This window comes from Panulirus ornatus, chromosome 42 (genome assembly GCF_036320965.1).
Source record: "Panulirus ornatus isolate Po-2019 chromosome 42, ASM3632096v1, whole genome shotgun sequence".
Classification (NCBI taxonomy): domain Eukaryota; kingdom Metazoa; phylum Arthropoda; class Malacostraca; order Decapoda; family Palinuridae; genus Panulirus; species Panulirus ornatus.
Genome location: NC_092265.1, coordinates 13,275,256 through 13,296,233, shown reverse-complemented (window position 1 = coordinate 13,296,233; position 20,978 = coordinate 13,275,256). Strand labels below are relative to the sequence as shown.

At 52.2% G+C, this 20,978-nt stretch overlaps 1 protein-coding gene across 11 annotated transcripts in view; it reads right to left on the bottom strand.

The window, feature by feature from the left end:
- Positions 1-20,978, bottom strand: part of usp (retinoid X receptor ultraspiracle) — a 219,883-nt gene that overhangs the window by 91,758 nt on the left and 107,147 nt on the right. For 4 of the 11 annotated variants that reach the window (XM_071686562.1, XM_071686566.1, XM_071686567.1 and 1 more), the window contains exon 1: positions 9,117-9,222. The exons of 3 other annotated variants lie outside the window; for them this stretch is intronic. The gene's annotated coding sequence lies outside the window, so the exon portion shown is untranslated. Of the gene's footprint in view, positions 1-8,733; positions 8,753-8,931; positions 9,058-9,116; positions 9,223-20,978 lie in introns of those variants that run through there. 4 more of the 11 variants (XM_071686563.1, XM_071686569.1, XM_071686564.1 and 1 more) reach the window with 3 other exon arrangements.

Below are 20,978 nucleotides of genomic sequence, written 5' to 3'. Positions count from 1 at the left end.
GTGGCGGTGAGAGTGTAGGTGTGTGGCGTGGCGTTCCCCCCTGGGCCAGGGGAGGAGGACCACTATCACACGATAATAATGAGGTCATCAACTGGTGTACAGATAATCTCCCCATCACCACCCACCCACGACAACAAGTGGGTCACCACAACCGCCGCCGCCTCCACCACCACTATCAGACACGTACCTTCCATGATCCAGCTCTGCTCTCACTCATTATTCTCTCACTGTCACACTACAGCCGCCGGGGTGACCTTGCGGGGTGTGGCCACTTATGTCAGCGGCGTAGCCCCGTGCTGGCTAGTGTGGATGACACCCCTAGGATAACCACCCCAGTGTAAGAGTACTATCTACTACAACCGTGGCCTCACCAGCCAGCCACTCACACCAGCCTACTGCTACCTCAACATAACGGTATGATCCCCGGGCCATTATGGCAGGACAACGTGCCCCCTTCCGTTGGGCGGTGAGACCCGCGCGTATGGAGGTGTGATCCTTGTGCATGATGAAGATGCGACCACTGCTTATGATGAAGATGCGACCACTGCTTATGATGAAGATGCGACCACTGCTTATGATGATGTGAACACTGCTTCAGAGGGTGTGACCCACGTCTATAAGGATGCGAGCGTGGCGTATGAAGGTGTGACCCTTACGCTATGAGTATATGACCTTCTGGTATGATGTCACGGCTTCTGACTTCACTTCTCCACCACGTTCATGAGTAAGGCATGAGACAGTGAGCAACTCTTGAACTAGGTACCATGGTCATGTAGTGGGAGGGAGATACGTCGTGGAAAACATCTAACGGTTCACCATCCCACAATAACAGAGCCACATGGATCCACGTGGAGTGCTCCATGACACTGTTCCCTCCTGCCACTGCCTCACACCCACCAGGTCCGCCGCCACCAACCCCCCCTCACCTTCCCGATGGAAAACATCAGAGGCGAAAGTAGGCGACCTTATGAGGCAGGTGGAAACTGAGGAAAGTGTCCAGGCAGCACGCACGGCCCTCCTTCCCTCTAACGTTACACCTCACAGAATATGTGAGGTATCTGGTGAGGTGAGGCGCCCCTCTAGCCTTACACCTCACAGCATATGTGAGGTACCTGGTGAGGTGAGGCGCCCCTCTAGCCTTACACCTCACAGCATATGTGAGGTACCATGTGAGGTGAGGCGCCCCTCTAGCCTTACACCTCACAGCGTATGTGAGGTACCTGGTGAGGTGAGGCGCCCGAGTTCATCAGTGTTTCCACGATGGTAAACACGGGACGTCCAACACCGATGAGATGAAAATTATCGAGACGAAACATCAACAAAATACCCACACCGTGCTCACGGTCCTGGTGAAATTTCACCCTATGTGCTGAAGCGGCGAGTCGATACACATGACAATCCTCTTCAAGTACTGCTCAAGATGTAGCAGGGAGAGAGAGGGAGAGAGAGAGAGAGAGAGAGAGACATGTTGCTAAGGGAGTGGAAAAGGACAAACGCTTTGATTATCTAGCCGAAAGGAGTTCGATAAGAGGCGCTGAGCTGCAGGCCCGGCCCCGTGATGTGCGCGGTCTGTAAGGTACTGGAAAAGATGATAATCAGAAAGCGTATGGATGGATGACTTCCATCACAAGAGAAATAACGCGAGAGACAACGCGATTTCTGGAAAATGAATTCAAGCGTAAGGCGATTTCTATAAAATTAGGTCAAGCGTAAGGAACGTCTTTGAATTCTACGAGACAGTGAGCTCAGCACTGGACTAAAGAGAAGGCTGGGGTCGATTATCTGTATGTGGTGCGAAAAAAAGAAGAAAAGAATGTGATATTGTACCACAAGGGAGGCATCATGATGAGGACGCTGGATCACCAGGCAGGAATACAAGAGAAAGAGAGAGAGACACACTCCTTCACTGGACTGATGATCATCTCGGTATAAGGGAAGAAAAGCACATCAGAGGAGCCTTCTCGAAATGCGTTCACGGCACCAGTGGAGTGCCGCACGGTTCTCCTCTGAGACCAATTCCTCTCCTTGATCAATGTGACTCACTTGGTCGATGGTATGGGACTCCTATCTGGATACGTCTGCCAATGGCGCGGAGGTCACGAAGACGTGCACAGCCAGGGCGGTGGCATCAACTAACAAGGGAACCTATAAGCACAGACCTCCAACTTGGTCTGATACAGGACTCCTGATGGAGTTCAACCCGACTTAAATGTACAGGAATGAGGATGGGTCACGGTGAGAGAGAAGAAAGGCTCTGATACATTCATCTGGCTGGCAATAAGCGGGAGGAATGTGAATGTGTGAGCCAGACTTGGGGAGTCGAACATGTCCCTGATAGGCGAGCAGTTGTCTGCTAACAATGGGGCTGCATTCAAGTTCATGGGTAAGGGAACATCCAGCAGGCTGTGTTCACATCCTACGCTTGGCCAAAGCCAGAACTGAGTGTGGTCACCGCAGGTACTGTAGCGACGAGCTGTTAGAGAAGGTCCAAAAGAAGAGGAGAAGAAAGACGGCGCCAAAATGATGAGAAGTGACTCACAGGGAAAGCTAGAGGCGTGAAATATGCCCATCATAAGACGGAGAAGAGTGAGGAATCACCTCGCCACATGCAACCACACTGATGACGTACACAGAAGAACTATAAGATACGTACGGACACAACACCCAGAGGATATTACATGTAATGAACCAAGTAACTGGTTCAACAATGTAACGAAGTAATTCTACTGCTAGAGAGTTGTGGATGAGTGGAATATAAGACTCAATGAGGAAATAGTACATGAGGACACCCTATACAAACTGGGAACCTTGCCACTACAGTACCCTACACAAACAAGTAACCTTGCTACTACAGTACCCTACACCCTATACAAACAGGTAAACTTGCCGCTACAGTACCCTACACCCTACACAAACAGGTAACCTTGCTACTACAGTATCCTACACCCTATACAAACTGGGAACCTTGCCGCTACAGTACCCTACACCCTATACAAACTGGGAACCTTGCCATCACAGTACCCTACACCCTATACAAACAGGTAACCTTGCCGCTACAGTGCCCTACACCCTATACAAACAGGTAACCTTGCCGCTACAGTACCCTACACCCTATACAAACAGGTAACCTTGCCCTTACAGTACCCTAAACCCTATACAAAGAGGTAACCTTGCCGCTACAGTACCCTACACCCTATACAAACAGGTAACCTTGCCCTTACAGTACCCTAAACCCTATACAAAGAGGTAACCTTGCCGCTACAGTACCCTACACCCTACACAAACAGGTAACCTTGCCGCTTTATTACCCTACACCCTGTACGAACAGGTAACCTTGCCGCTACAGTGCCCTACACCCTATACAAACAGAGAACCTTGCTGCTACAGTACCCTATACCCTATACAAATAGGCAACCTTGCTGCTACAGTACCCTACACCCTATACAAACAGGTAACCTTGCCGCTACAGTACCCTGCACCCTATACAAACAGAGAACCTTGCTGCTACAGCACCCTACACCCTATACAAATAGGTAACCTTGCTGCTACAGTACCCTACACCCTATACAAACAGGTAACCTTGCTGCTACAGTACCCTACACCCTATACAAATAGGTAACCTTGCTGCTACAGTACCCTAAACCCTATACAAAGAGGTAACCTTGCCGCTACAGTACCCTACACCCTATACAAACAGGTAACCTTGCCGCTACAGTACCCTACACCCTATACAAACTGGGAACCCTGCCGCTACAGTACCCTGCACCCTATACAAACAGGTAACCTTGCTGCTACAGTACCTTACACCCTATACAAACAGTTACCTTGCCGCTACAGTACCCTAAACCCTATACGAAGAAGGTAACCTTGCCGCTACAGTACCCTACACCCTATACAAACAGGTAACCTTGCCGCTACATTACCCTACACCCTATATCAACAAGTAACCTTGTCGCTACAGTACCCTACACCCTATACAAACAGGTAAACTTGCCGCTACAGTACCCTACACCCTATACAAACAGGTAACCTTGCCGCTACATTACCCTATACCCAATGCACAAGGTAACTTTGCCGCTACAGTACCCTACACCTTATACAAACAGGTAAACTTGCCGCTGCAGTACCCTACACCCTATACAAACAGATAACCTTGCCGCTACAGTACCCTACACCTTATACAAACAGGTAACCTTGCCGCTACATTACCCTACACCCAATGCACAAGGTAACCTTGCCGCTACAGTACCCTACACCTTATACAAACAGGTAAACTTGCCGCTGCAGTACCCTACACCCTATACAAACAGATAACCTTGCCGCTACAGTACCCTACACCCTATACAAACAGGTAACCTTGCCGCTATAGTACCCTACACCCTATACAAACAGGTAACCTTGCCGCTACAGTACCCTAAACCCTATAGAAACAGGTAACCTTGACGCCATAGTACCCTACACCCTATACAAACAGGTAAACCTACCGCTACAGTACCCTACACCCTATACAATCAGGTAACCTTGCTGCTACAGTACCCTACACCCTATACAAGCAGGTAACACTGCCGCTACATTGTCTACACCCTATACAAACAGGTAACCTTGCCGCTAAAGTACCCTACACCCTATACAAACAGGTAACCTTGCCGCTAAAGTACCCTACACCCTATATTAACAGGTAACCTTGCCGCTAGAATACATTACACCATATACAAACAGGAAACCTTGCCACTACAGTATCCTATACCCAATACACAAGGTAACTTTGCCGCTACAGTACCCTACACCTTATACCAACAATCAACCTTGCCGTCAGAATACCTTACACCCTATACAAACAGGTATCCTTGCCGCTAAAGTACCCTACACCCTATACAAATAGGTAACCTTGCCGCTACAGTACCCTAAACTATCTACAAACAGGAAACCTTGCCGCTACAGTACCTTACACCATGTACAAACAGGTAGCCTTGCCGCTACAGTATCCTACACTCAATACACAAGGTAACTTTGCCGCTACAGTATCCTACACCCTATACAAACAGGTAACTTTGCCGCTACAGTATCTTACACCATGTACAAACAGATAACCTTGCCGCTACAGTATCCAACACCCAATACACAAGGTAACTTTGCCGCTACAGTATCCTACACCCCATGCAAACAGGTAACTTTGCCGCTACAGTATCTTACACCATGTACAAACAGATAACCTTGCCGCTACAGTACCCTACACCTTACACAAACAGTTAACCTTGCCGCTAGAATACCTTACACCCTATACAAACAGGTAACCTTGCCGCTACAGTACCCTACACCCTCCATACAAACAGGTAACCTTGCCGCTACAGTACCCTACACCATGTACACACAGATAAACATGCCACTACAGTACATTCCCATGATTATCACAACTACAAACTCTTCTACGATAATAGAATTCTCCCATGACTACAAGCCAATGTATTCTCCCATGGTTACCTAACTCCACCTTAACTTCATGACAAATATGGCAGGTTGTGATGTACTTAATAACATAACATAAAGACTCTTTTCATTGCATTATAAAAGAAGAGGAGGGTCGATATTTGGATGACAACAGACTATCTAAGGAGAGTCGATATTTGGACGACTACAGACTATGTAGAGTCGATATTTGGACGACTACAGACTATGTAGAGTCGATATTTGGACGACTACAGACTATGTAGAGTCGATATTTGGACGACTACAGACTATGGAGAGTCGATATTGGACGACTACAGACTATGTAGAGTCGATATTTGGACGACTACAGACTATGTAGAGTTGATATTTGGACGACTACAGACTATGGAGAGTCGATAGTTGGACGACTACATGGTATGGAGAGTCGATATTTGGACGACTACAGACTATGAAGGGTCGATATTTGGACGACTACAGGCTATGGAGGGACAATATTTGGACGACAGCAGGCTATGGAGATTCGATCTTTGGACGACCACAGACTATGGAGGGTCGATATTTGGACGACTACAGACTATGTAGAGTCGATCTTTGGACGACCACAGACTATGAAGGGTCGATATTTGGACGACTAAAGACTATGGAGGGACAATGGACGAAAACAGACTATGGAGGGTCGGTATTCGGACGACTACAGACTAGGGAGGGACAATATTTGGACGACAACAGACTAAGAAGAGTCGATCTTTGGACGACCATAGACTATGGAGGGTCGATATTTGGACGATCGGATACAGAATCCGCAATTAGCTTACGTGTGTGTGTGTGTGTGTGTGTGTGTGTGTGTGTGTGTGTGTGTGTGTGTTGGGGGGTGAGGTTCCTGATTCAGATAATCAAACATAGTATGGAGCTCTGGTGGTGTGTGGTGGTATACCATGGTCTGAAAAAGACGGGCGAAAAAACATAGTGAAGGAAGAATGTGGCGTGCCAGGGGGGCCACACCACACAACCTAACCTGGACGGTGGACATGGAAGGCTGCCTGGGCGCTGCACCACGTGGTAACAACGTGGTGGGACGGGGCTTCCAGCACCGGGCACCCGCCCTCACCACTCATCTGTACTCAGCCCAATGACTCAGGTCATGTCAGGCCGGGGCTGAGGCAGGCTGGGCGGACCGATAAAGACGCCACAAACCTCCACACAAGAACCCGCTGGCGATCTCTTCTTACTTTCGCAGGGGAGAAAGTGCTGGTGGTGTAGCTTTACCCAGTGGGGCACCACGCAGGGGAGGAGGTGAGGAGGGGGGCGGTCGTCGTGCATGACGTGCCCATTCCCCACGGGGGAGTGAGGGAGGAGGTGCGGCAAGTCACCATACTGACCCGTTACACTACTGCAGGTAGCAACAGAGGCACCAGACACCCACCCCACCTTATACCAGTCCCGAGGAACCAGACGAATGGCTGTAGGGCCAGAGGGGTGGGTGTCTCTCACCCACCCCCAGGGGCTGACCCAGTGTACTGTGTCAGCCTATAACCTTCACAGACCACAAGATAAAGGCGGGCACCTCCCGCCCACCACACCTGCAGGAGACAAGACAGTGTGGGGTGTGAGGCCGGGGTGAGAAGGGTGGTGGCCACCAGGGCAGGGCCACCAGCACCAGCAGGAGAGGCACGTCACCTGCTCCCACACACCCACCTCAACAGTGTCAATCTGGTGTGGTGTTCCACCTTCACTCGGGCGACCCTGGATGTCGTGTTTAGGCAGACCCGAGCACCAGGGGCGCGGCGGCAGACCTCAAGGGTTGTGGCAGTGGTTCGAGGTGGTGATGGAAGGTGCCAAAAGTGATGGTATGTTCTAGAGGGGGGACGATGGTAGATACCAGGCACTGGTTGGTTGGTATTTTGAAGAAGTGGTAGTTACCAGGGCCGGTGTGAGGTACTAGGGAGGTAGTAGATACTAGGGCAGGGGTAGGCATCAGGGGTGGTAAAACAGATGAGATGGCACAGTAATCACAAGGGGTTGTGGTAAGTTCGAGCAGTGGTAGGTAACAGAGCGGTGAATGGTTCGAGAAGAGGTGCTATAGGCACTAGAGGTAAAGGTTGGTAGGTAGGTAGGTACCTGGAGTGGTGACAGGTTCGAGAGGTGGTATGTGTAGGGGTTGTAGAGTAGGTTCGACGAAGGGTGATAGGTACCGTGGTGGTAGTGGTTGTATCAGGGTGGTGGTAGGTACCAGCAGCTGGTAGTAGTAGGTTCGAGCGGTGTGAGGTACCAGGCAGACAGGGGGTAGGGTGAGGGAGGCAGCTGGAAGAGGGTTGGGGGGGGGGGGGGTAACGTTACGACAGCAATGGAAGTCCCTCCCTGCCCTGCCCTCCCCTCCTCCGTCAGCCAGGTAGTCGGTCCTCCAACACAGGGAGGGGGACACCGTGGTGTAGCCTTACCCCTGCACGATACAACAGGATAAACCAGCCAGCCAGCCAGCTACCCGGGCGAGAGGCCGCCAACAGCTAACTAGGATACAAAACGTCATGCAAAGGAGGCATCACCAGCGGTCATTCGTCTGGTCTGGCACACACACACACACACACACACACACACACCTGCACTCCACACACGAGTGTTCCGCAGGTACGTAGACACTACAGTGTGCCGCCGTGCAGGAGCCATTGCGGTGGGAGGCGTGGGCCAGGCCGGGTAACACTGCAATCACCACCCTCAGCCTGCCAGGCTCTGGCTAGCCTCACACAACACAGTTGTAGCTCCAGCACACGTCCTCCCACCACCCAACCCACGGCATCAAACCTAACCATCCACCCACCGACCATCCCACGTGAACCCGCCCAAACAACTCTTGCTTTCAATAACTGTGAGGCACTTCACACGGTACGGTGTCTCGTGAGGTATATTACACGGTATATCAGGTATATCACATGGGAGGGTGAAGTCTTGTGAGGTATATCACACAGTATACTGACGTTTGTAATACGGTACATCAACACAGCAATACACTGACGTCTCCTGGTGCATCAAACGGTACAGTGATGTCTAATGCGACTTGCATAAGGCACCATGGCGTATCTTGTACATCACACGGTACAGTGGTGTCTATGGAGGTACGTCACACCGCACACTGGCGTCTTTAGTGAGGCACATCACACGGTACGGAAGCGTCTGCAGAGGTACATCGCATGGTACACTGGCGTCTCTCATCCAGTACCTCACACAGTGTAATGGTATCTCCAGTGAGGTACATCCCACGGTACACTGGCGTCTACAAGAGTACATTACATGGTACACTGGCGTCTCTACATCAAACGGTGTAGTGGCGGCTCTGACGAGGTACACTACACGGCACGGTGGCGCCTCTTGAGGTAGTACATAACACTGCACACTGGTAGTGATGCACAACACACGGTACATCAGCGCCTCTCGTGAGGTACATGACACGACACAGAGGCGTCTGCAGTGGTGTAGAAGGCACGGTACAGCGGCGTCTGGAGGGAGAAGGACAAGGGTGTGGGAGTGAGAGGTGCGGGAGGTGGTGGGAGAGCGGCGGCGGGGCCCTAGAGCAAGTCCCACGGCCGTCCCATCCAGAGGAGGGTGACGTGCCTGCTGACGACCCACGCACCAGGCCCGCCGCCCTGACACCTCCTCTCCACTGTATGTAGTACCTCACTAGGAGCCGGGGCAGGTGCCAGGCATGTACACACGTGTTGAGCGGGAGCGGTGTGGGCACGCGCGACGCACACTGAGCCAGACGGCACACTAACATACACACACACCGACACACTGACACACGCACACACGTACGCACACACACACACACACACACACCACTCTCTCACTCTCCCCTACCGCACATACGCAAACATCCTGTCCTACATCCTCACTTACATTACTTTCATGCCATTACATGGCATACTTACATACACTAACATGTAAAGGAGGTAAACAGTTGTAAATAGATACATAAATGAAATAAGATTGCAAGTGTCAGGAGGCAACTCTAGGAAATGTCTGATCCTGTGGGCTGTGCACGGGTGGGAGGGGCCGTGGGGCTGCCACATAATTATTACTCTATTTATCTGCCACATCGGCACAGCAGCTGCCCACACCTGTGCTTGTGTCATCCACAAGGTGACACCTGCAGGTGTGTCACAAACTGGCCAGGTCACCCGAGGAAAGTGTGTTACGGCAGGAATGAGGAGAGCCAGGTAGCTGGGGGGCGGGGCCTCGGTGCTGGGGGCTGGAGGGAGAAGGCTGTTACCTGGGGCGGGGCGGGGCGGGGCGAGGCGGGGGTGGGGAGGCTGGAACTTCCTCGCCCCACAAGTTCTCTCACTCTCATTAACATTTAAAACAAAGATCAACCGGGCAAGCGACTGGCTAGTTTTTACTGTCCATCACAAGAATGAGGCCCCCAGCACGTGCCCTGCCGCACAACCCTCTCATCTGGGCCAGGCTGGCTGGCTGGCGGGGCCGGGGCGGGGCGGGGCGGGGCGGGGCGGCAAGCAAGGCTGTACGTAACACCCTCGTGCTAGGCCCACCAGGGACCAGGCAGTCACAACTGGAAGGCAGAACCATCACTAGGGTATGAGGACGCCCCTATCCCCCATCACTTCATCTACCAATGTATCCTTCTCTGGGACTACCCCCCAATGTATCCTTCTCTGGGGATACCCCCAATGTATCCTTCTATGGGGATACCCCCCAATGTATCCTTCTCTGGGGATACCCCCTAATGTATCCTTCTCTGGGGATACCCCCCAATGTATCCTTCTCTGGGGATACCCCCTAATGTATCCTTCTCTGGGGATACCCCCTAATGTATCCTTCTCTGGGACTACCCCCCAATGTATCCTTCTCTGGGGATACCCCCCAATGTATCCTTCTCTGGGGATACCCCCCAATGTATCCTTCTCTGGGGATACCCCCCAATGTATCCTTCTCTGGGACTACCCCCCAATGTATCCTTCTCTGGGGATACCCCCCAATGTAGCCTTCTCTGGGGATACCCCCCAATGTATCCTTCTCTGGGGATACCCCCAATGTATCCTTCTCTGGGGATAGTACCCCCCAAGAGTCGTGCAATCAGGTATTCTCTCTGGTCGTGCGGTCGTGCACGGGACGACATGTGGCTGTGCCACACGACAGGTATGGTTAGGTTAGGTTCACGTGAAGCAGCCAGCACGGAGAGTTGAGTCTTGCTCCGACGCCTCGCCTCCTCCCACCATCACGCCACACGCTGCCATTGTGGCAATGCCACGCACACTGCACATGTATACCATTCCACGGAAGGTGTGTGTGTGTGTGTGTGTGTGTGTGTGTGTGTGTGTGTGTGTGTGTGTACAGGGGGTGGGAGTTTGGCACCGGTACTACACTATCTCTCAACTTCTCATATCTAACACACATCTTCTCACGACGTGTTTCACGTTCCTCTCATTCATTCGCTGTTCACCCAGGTTGTTGCACGCCCCAACAACTCCGCTGCTGTAATTATCATCTCCACATTTCCTCAAGAGTGGCCCTGCCCGGGCTGCAGCTAGCACGCACCCCCACCTGACTTCTTCCTCACTACCCAGTGGAGGAAACTTTCAAGACAAAAGATGGTTCGGGTGTTCTGAGAAACTTTAAAAAGGCCACAACCAGGTTTCTCCGTTATTTTCTAAGCGCGTACGGCTGCTAAACTCTCCCCCTATAGCTCGTTCCCCATTAACTGAGCTACAATTCTTACCGACCTTCACTATAACAGATACATCGTTTTATATATTTCCCCACCTATCTCTGGCAGGGTGTGTGAAAGGAGAGGTGATTTCCACGAGTAAACATTCTCCTTCCTTGACGGTTTTCCAAAAGCGGTTTCATAGTGAGAGGCACCACACCAGGCTGGGGCACTACGTCAGGCTGAGGTGCTACGTCAGGCTGGAGCACTACGTCAGGCTGAGGCACTACGTCAGGCTGTGGTGCTACGTCAGGCTAGGGCGCTACGTCAGGCTGGAGCACTACGTCAGGCTGGAGCACTACGTCAGGCTGAGGCACTACGTCAGGCTGTGGTACTACGTCAGGCTGGGGCACTACGTCAGGCTGGGGCATTACGTCAGGCTGTGGTGCTACGTCAGGCTGGGGTACTATGTCACTCTGGGGCACTACGTCAGGCTGGAGCACTACGGCAGGCTGGGGCAAAGGTTTTGGGTTTTGTTTTATTGTACGGCTCGCGGCCCCGGGTTTGGCCCCCCTTCCCCGGGGTTTCCCACCAGGGGGGGTTCTCTTGGCCCCATGGGTGGTGGGGGGTTTTTTGGGTTTCCAATTTTGGTTTTTCCCCCTTTTTTTTCCCAACTTGTTCCCCCCCTTTTTTCCCTAAAACCAACCCCCCCCACACCCCCCCCAACTTTGGGGGTAACTGCTTCCCAAAAGGGTTGTTTTCTTCCCCAAAAAAAGGGGGGGTTTTTTTATTTTAAATTTTTTAAATTTTTTTTATTTATTTTTTTTAAATTTTTTTTTCCTAAAAGGGAAAACCCAAAAAGGGGGGGGGTATCAAAAAAATTCCCACGGAGGGGGGGCCCCTTCAGGGGGGGGTTTTTTTTAACTTTCATTTTCCGCTGGTTTGTTGGTACGTTCTTTTTTTCCCGCCGTGTTTTTTCGTTCCTTGAGAACTTTGGGGGGAAAAAAAAAAACCAAAAAAATTTTGGGGGGTCTTGCGCCCCCGGGTTTGGGGGGCATAAACCCCAAAAATTTTTTTTTTTTTTTTTTCTATAACCCTTTTTTTTTTTTTTTTCGGGGGGGGGAAAAACCCCCCCCCCGGGGGGGGCCCACTGCCCCTCCCCCCAACTTCCCCCCCCCAAACCCCCACCCAAGGGGGGTTTTTTTTGTTTCCCAAACGGGGGGTAAAAACAAATTCCCCCGCAAGGGGGGGGGCCCGTAGGGGTTTTGGGGGGGGGGGGTGGGGGGCCCACCCCCACTGGTGTGGGGGTTTCATCTGTGCACCGTTCCTCACTGCGGGACTGGTGGTGGGGGGTGGTCATCTGTACCGTTCCTCACTGCAGGACTGGTGGTGGGGGGTGGTATCTGTACCGTTCCTCACTGCAGACTGGTGGGGGGGGGTGGTCCATCTGTACCGTTCCTCACTGCAGACGGTGGTGGGGGGTGGTCATCTGTACCGTTCCTCACTGCGACTGGTGGTGGGGGGTGGTCATCTGTGCACCGTTCCTCACTGCAGACTGGTGGTGGGGTGTGGTCATCTGTACCGTTCCTCACTGCAGACTGGTGGTGGGGGGTGGTCATCTGTACCGTTCCTCACTGCAGACTGGTGGTGGGGGGTGGTCATCTGTACCGTTCCTCACTGCAGACTGGTGGTGGGGGGTGGTCATCTGTACCGTTCCTCACTGCAGACTGGTGGTGGGGTGTGGTCATCTGTACCGTTCCTCACTGCAGACTGGTGGTGGGGGTGGTCATCTGTACCGTTCCTCACTGCAGACTGGTGGTGGGGGGTGGTCATCTGTACCGTTCCTCACTGCAGACTGGTGGTGGGGGGTGGTCATCTGTCCACCGTTCCTCACTGCAGACTGGTGGTGGGGGGTGGTCATCTGTCCACCGTTCCTCACTGCAGACTGGTGGTGGGGTGGTCATCTGTACCGTTCCTCACTGCAGACTGGTGGTGGTGTGGTCATCTGTACCGTTCCTCACTGCAGACTGGTGGTAGGGTGGTCATCTGTACCGTTCCTCACTGCAGACTGGTGGTGGGGGGTTTATCTGTACCGTTCCTCACTGCAGACTGGTGGTGGGTGTGGTCATCTGTACCGTTCCTCACTGCAGACTGGTGGTGGGGGGTTCATCTGTACCGTTCCCCATAGGTGACTGGCGGTGCGGTTACTGTAACTACGACAGGCATGAATTTCAACATATCTGTCGTACCTTTCAGAGCACCCCACCCCACCTCAACAAGTCCAGGACATATTGCACCCCAGCCTCACCTCCAGGACAACAGTAAACCCTTATATCACCTCCAGGACAACAGCACACCCCAACCTCAACTTCAGGACAACAACACAACCCACCCTCAACTCCATGACAACAACACAACCCACCCTCAACTCCAGGACAACAACACATCCCACCCTCAACTCCAGGACAACAACACACCCCACCCTCAACTCCAGGACAACAACACACCCCACCCTCAACTCCAGGACAACAACAAATCCCACCCTCAACTCCAGGACAACAACACACCCCACCGTCAACTCCAGGACAACAACACACCCCACCGTCAACTCCAGGACAACAACACACCCCAACCTCAACTCCAGGACAACACCAAGTCAAGCGACCCTCCGCAGGTCGGCTAAGCGAAACTAAATAAACAGATAATCCAACGTCTGCGGAGTGTGCCTCTGCAGCCACAGCTGCCCCCCACCGCAGGCGGCGCCTACCTCAACACACACATCTGCGGCCACAGCTGCCCCCCACCGCAGGCGGCGCCTACCTCAACCCACACACATCTGCGGCCACAGCTGCCCCCCACCGCAGGCGGCGCCTACCTCAACCCACACACACCTGCAGCCACAGCTGCCCCCCACTGCAGGTGGCGCCTACCTCAACCCACACACCTGCGGCCACAGCTGCCCCTACACCGTAAGTGGCGCCTACATCAAGGATGCAGAGCTAGAACCACGCCAAATGTGACAACAGTACTGCATACAGTTTTTTTTGAGGCAGACTTCGCTATTCCTGTAATGTGAGGTATCCAAGAAAGAGTGGATGTTACAGTAGTACCAAGTATGTTCAATGAGTTAAGAGGTGGCATTACAGAACTGTCTAAGGAGAGACGAGAGTTGTGAGGCGTTTTCAACAGAGAGATGGGTAGAAAATGGGTCTTGGAGGCATCAAAATTAACAAGATTTTGTCTAACCCACTGAGATATCCTGGTCAAGTCTGAGTTTAGTGGGGAAGCTGTGTCAAGACGAGATACAGATCGAGTGAGAGGAGAGGGAGCAGAACTGAAGGGCTTGGAGGAATGCAGTGTTGAGTCGTCAGCAAATGAGAGCATTGGATTAGTTGTGGGGAGAGAGAATCATTGAATATAAAGGAAAACAATATAGGGAACAACACAGAACCTTGAAGGACACCGCTTTCGGTGTAGAAAAGTGGGGAGGTTGAGCCATCAACAACCACAGAGATAGATCGGCCAGAGAGGAAGCTAGATATGAAGGAGCAAAGTGAGGGAGGGAAGCCAAAAGAGGGGAGCTTAAGAGATGAGACCCCGATGCCACACCCTGTCAAAAGCTTTGAATATACCAAGGTCAACTGCACTTGACTCCCAAAAAGCTCTCAGGGATGATGACCAAGCATTAGTATAGATAGGAAAGAATATCACCAGTGGATCTCGCCTTACAAAAGCCCCACTGGTGATCAGAGAGAAGACTGTGATTTTCGAGGTGTCTAAGGATATGGGAGTCGAGGAGGGATTCAAAGACTTTGGAAATGGTATATGTCAAGGCGGTAGGACGATAGTTGGAGGGGCGGGGCGGAGTTCAGGACGGTACCTGATCTGCCACAACACAAGACACTGGCCAGCCACAGTCGGTCACAGGTGTTACCTTACAGCTCTGCTTCACTGTCCCTACTGCTGACCCTGGCCATACTCCTGCCGCAGCAGTGGCAGCTGCTGCTCCTACAGCCGCTGTGCAAACTTCTGCAGCTACAGTATAATTAGCAACAGGTGGTTAAGAGCAGGAGGAGGTGAGGTGGAGCGGAGGGTTGCGTGAGACAGGTGAGGTGGAGCGGGGAGCGTGAGACGGGAAGGGGATGGTAGCGTGACAGGTGAGGTGCAGGTAGGGAGGGGAGGGTAGCGCGAGACAGGTAAGGTGGAGCAGGAAGTGTGAGACGGGAAGGGGAGGGTAAAGTGAGACAGGTGAGGTGGAGCGGGGAGGTATGAGACGGGAAGGGGATAGCAGCGTGACAGGTGTGGTAGAGGAAGGGAGGGGAGGGTAGCGTGAGACAGGTGAGATGTAGGTGGGGAATGGAGCGTGAGACAGGTGAGGTGTAAGTGGGGAGGGGAGCGTGAATGACAGGTGAGGTGTAGGTGGGGAGGGTAGCGTGAGACAGGTGGGGAGGGGAGCGTGAGACAGGTGGGGAGGAGAGCGTGAGACAGGTGGGGAGGAGGTGGGGAAGGGTGCGAGAGACAGGTGAGGTGTAGGTGGGGAGGGGAGCGTGAGACAGATGAGGTGTAAGTGGGGAGGGTAGCGTGAGACAGGTGGGGAGGGGAGCGTGAGACAGGTGGGGAGGAGAGCGTGAGACAGGTGGGGAGGAGGTGGGGAGGGGTGCGTGAAACAGGTGAGGTGTAGGTGGGGAGGGGAGCGTGAGACAGGTGGGGAGGGGTGCGTGAGACCGATGAGGTGTAGGTGGGGAGGGGAGCGTGAGACAGGTGGGGAGGGTGATCACGTCTGGGTGGGTGGGTGAAGCGTGACCACGGTACCTCCCGCCCGCCTCAAGGTCACCATCACCCACCTACACCACTTCCTCTTCCACTCCAACACTCCATCATTACTCACATCTCCATCACAACTTCCTTCTTCATCCTCATCTCCAACTAAATGTTTTTTCTCTGCAGGAACCACACTCTCCTCCTCCTCCACCAAGACCTCAGGCTAATCTTCTCTTCCTCCACCTCCACCTTCCTCCACCACTTCCTCCTATAACGCTCTCCTCCTCTGGCATCTCCAACACAAATTCTACCATCATTAACATCACTTAAAACCATTTAACCACACCTCACACATCACTTACCTGGCCACATCTCACACTGTACCTACCTGACCACACCTCACACTGCACCTACCTGGCTATACCTCACAGAACCTCCCTGACCACACCTGCACCTACCGAGCACAAACTGACAGGCCACATCTCTCACTACATCTATGTGGTGACACCTCGCACAGCATCTACCCTGGCAACAACTCAAACTTCAACTAACTGGCCAAACCTCACAGTGCATTAACCTGGCCATACTCTCATACTACACCTACCTGACCATACCTCACACTGCTCCAACCTGGCCACACCTCACAGAACCCACCTGGCCACATCTCACAGAACCAACCTGGCCACATCTCACAGAACCAACCTGGCCACATCTCACAGAACCAACCTGGCCACACCTCACAGAACCAACGTGGCCACACCTAACCTAACCTACCTGGCCACACGCAATACAAGTACTGAGGGCATACCTCACATCTCACCACAACACTGTCACGCTCCGGATCCATCAAGTTACAGAAGGCAGCCATCGAGAGTGACCCGGTCTAACCTGATATATTACGGGCGTTCCTACGCTCCGGTGACCACTAGGCCGTGGCGGGATGACGGGCAGACATGAGTATGATATATATATATATATATATATATATATATATATATATATATATATATATATATATATATATATATATATATATATGTGTGTGTGTGTGTGTGTGTGTGTGTGTGTGTGTGTGTGTGTGTGTGTGTGTGTGTGTGTTGGAAATGAAATGTTTGAAGGCAATGTGTGATGTGAGGTGGTTTGACCCAGTAAGAAATGAAAGGGTAAGAGAGATGTGTGGAAATATATGGGGCATGGTTGAGAGAGCAGAAGAGGGTGTGTTGAAAAGGTGTGCACACATGGAGAGAATGAGTGAGGAAAGGTTGACAAAGAGGATATATGTGCCAGAAGTGGAGGGAACGAGGAGAAGCAGGAGACCAAATTGGAGGTGGGAGGATGTGGTGAAAAAGATTTTGAGCGATTGAGGCCTGAACATGCAGAAGGGTGAAAGGCGTGCACGGGATAGAGTGAATTGGAACGATGTGGTATATTGGGATCGACGGGCTGTCAATGGCCTGAACCAGAGCTGTGAAGCGTACGAGGTAAACCATGGAGAAGTTTGTGGGGCCTAACACTGAGCTGTGGTTTCGGTGCATTAAACATGACGGCTAGAGAATGAGTGTGAGCGGATGTGGCCTTTCTTCGTCTGTTTCTGGCGTTATATGGCTAACGCGGGAAACGGCGATCAAGAATGCGCAAGCGAGGTAGCGCAAGGAAACAGACGAAATAACGGCCCAACCCATCCACATATACATACCTATACATTTCAACGTATACATACACAGATATATATATATATATATATATATATATATATATATATATATATATATATATATATATATATATATATATATATATATATATATATATATATATATTTATATATATATTATACTTTGTCGCTGTCTCCCGCGTTTGCGAGGTAGCGCAAGGAAACAGACGTGTGTAAGCGCCCCTCACGAGTGGCATAATGATCACATCACCTACAGATCTTCTCATCGCAACACTGGTCCGCTTTCAGCTACTGACGCCCGTCTGGGAACCCAACCCCAGGAGACCCATGTGCTGGCATCACACATGTATTACAACATTAGTGAACAAACTACACACACACACACACACACACACACACGTATATATAGAGAGAGTCAAGCACCTTGGTTGAGTGTGTGTGCACTCCCTCACCACATCTTCCAGTGTTCGTCATCTGTTCCCAGCAAGGCCACAGCCTCTCCCACGTCAACACTCTTCCCTACCTAGGTTGTCTTTATACCTCATCCCGTGCATTGTACGGTGCTCCTCTCCCGAGCAAGTGGTGCAACTTGCTGTGACATCCGTGTTGCCCTTGTAAGGTGTGGTAGCGGCCACACCTCTAGCCCGGCCTGGGCCGCGCGTCGCAAGCAACCCCCCCTCCTCCACCACAGCTGAGGCTCGGAGGTGACCCCCGCCACCCGTCGTCCTGCTCACGTCCTCACCAAACAACAAATATGTGTGGTCAATAGTTGTGGCGCTCGTTGAGACGGGTGATCCACGTCAGCATCGGTGACCGCTGCAGCCCAACATGACCTGCCTGCTAATCCAGCAGAAGCAGCAGCAGTAGAAGGCCACCACGTGAGAGGATGCAGTCTGGGTGGTGGTCATCACGGTATGGGAGACCAAAAAGAAAATATTATCCCACACACACAAGGTTCGTTCAACCAGCACGGCTGCCGCCGCCTCCACCTCCACCACCACAGGGTCTACAAGACCCCTGGGGTGGAGGGGAATGCGTCACGAACACCCTCCTCAGCACACCCACAACGCCGGACGCCCGAGACAACATTGACCACCAACTCCTGCGTCAGAAGACTTGTGTCAAGTCGTGGGTGAGGAGGGAGGTGACCAGTGCCGGGTGCTGTAGTAATGAGAGAGTTACTGACCCCCGGGCAGGGCAGATGAAGGCCTGAAGGCCAGCAAGACAAGCACGGCTCACATGCGCGCGCCACACCTTCACTACCTACCTGATGGAGGCGTGACACGCTTAACTGGGGCTCATGATACAATACCTCACCCATACAGTAGTCGTGTGTGTGTGTGTGTGTGTGTGTGTGTGTGTGTGTGTGTGTGTGTCACTAGGGGCACCGTCTCTCTCCTCGCGCCCCACCTTACCCAGCAACAGACTACAGAACGTCAGCAGCAGAAGAGTTTCATCATTGAGCACTTGAGTAACGTAACCACCTCCGACCCGCTGTACGAGGCCAACACTGGTCCGACCCACCTGCCACTCTGGTCTACCTGCCGCCCTGGTCCACCTGCCGCCCTGACCCACCTGCCGCCCTGAACCACCAGACGCCCTGGTCCACCTGCCGCCCTGGTCATCCTCCCATCTCATTCCACCCTCGACTCCGGTCCACTTGCTACTTTGATCCACCATCCATCCTGGTCCACTTGCCATATTAGCCTCCCTCCAACCCTGCTCCACCTGCCACATTAGCCTTCCTCCTACCCTGCTCCACCTGTCACATTAGCCTCCCTCCTACCCTGGTCCACCTGCCACACAGCCTTCCTCCTACCCTGGTTCACCTGCCACATTAGCCTCCCTCCTACCCTGCTCCAACTGCCACATTAGCCTCCCTCCAACCCTGGTCCACCTGCCACATTAGCCTCCCTCCTACCCTGGTCCACCTGCCACATCAGCCTCCCTCCTACCCTGCTCCACCTGCCAACCCCCCCCCCCCCACCGTTTTGCGGATCCGGAAAAGACCAATTACCGGGCGAGCGAGTGGCTGGTGCCTCATCACGATATAAGGTCTACCAACACCACCTCCCAAGACAACACGTGTGTTGTCACCCATCTAACTTGTTTGGCTATTTCCAACTTTGCCCCCATGTGTGGGGGGGAGAGAGGTGGAAGCTGATGCACCTACTCAGGGGTCTGCTAACCTCATCTTTTTTTTCTTTTTTAGCCGCATGCGACCAAGAATATACCTGCGGCCAGGAGCACAGTGTACACAATATGTAATGTGCCGCCAGCAGGCCTGGAAAGGACATTGGGTTTGCTTTTCCTGGATGTCTTCTGGGTAAACAATCAACAGAGATGAACGAAAATGGGAAAGGACTCACGCGAGGGACGAACGATTCTGAAAAGACTCACGCGAGGGACGAACGATTCTGAAAAGACTCACGCGAGGGACGAACAATTCTGAAAAGACTCACGTGGGGGACGAACAATTCTGAAAAGACTCACGCGAGGGACGAACAATTCTGAAAAGACTCACGCGAGGGACGAACAATTCTGAAAAGACTCACGCGAGGGACGAACAATTCTGAAAAGATCGTTTGACACACCATTGTAATGAACGTGTATACCTGCGTTTTATTGGCTCTTATTATCCAGGCTTTATCTAGAACTCAAGAAAAAACTGTTTTATTCATACCATTAGCAGAGAGAGAGCCTCGTACGGAGCCAGTTTTGAAATTTTTCCTTCAGAGTACCTGAATGGTACGCCATTTCTCATCGTCCCGTCCATGTTCTCATCTTCTGAGGGAGTTTTGGACATGGTGCACGGATACCGCGTGCGTCCCAACACATTACTGGCTCGATCCCATCATACGGGCCGCTCCTCCCACCTCGCTTACCCCTCTCCATCCCCGTCAAAAAAAAAAAAAAAAAAAAAAAAAAAAAAAAAATAATAAAAATCCCGTAAATGAATATATATTAAAAAAAATAATAAAAATCCCGGAAATAAATATAAATCAAACGTGTTCCCTCTCTGCCACCGACGCCCTCGGTTCCTGACACCAGGTGAGGTGTGTGTGTGTGTGTGTGTGTGTGTACATGAAATCAACACGGTCAGTTACACGTCTCATGCCTTTCCATGATGCCGGACATATTACGTCCATTTACCACACCAGGACCGCCCGCCACAACTCTCAGGCACCGCACTCCTATCCCCTCACCTGTCCCAGGCGGGTAACCCGTCCCAGGATGGTAACCCGTCCCAGGCTGGTAACCGTCCTAGGGTGGTAACCCGTCCCAGACTGGTAACCCGTCCCAGGGTGGTAACCCGTCCCAGACTGGTAACCCGTCCCAGACTGGTAACCCGTCCCAGACTGGTAACCCGTCCCAGACTGGTAACCCGTCCCAGACTGGTAACCCGTCCCAGGCTGATAACCATCCCAGACTGGTAAC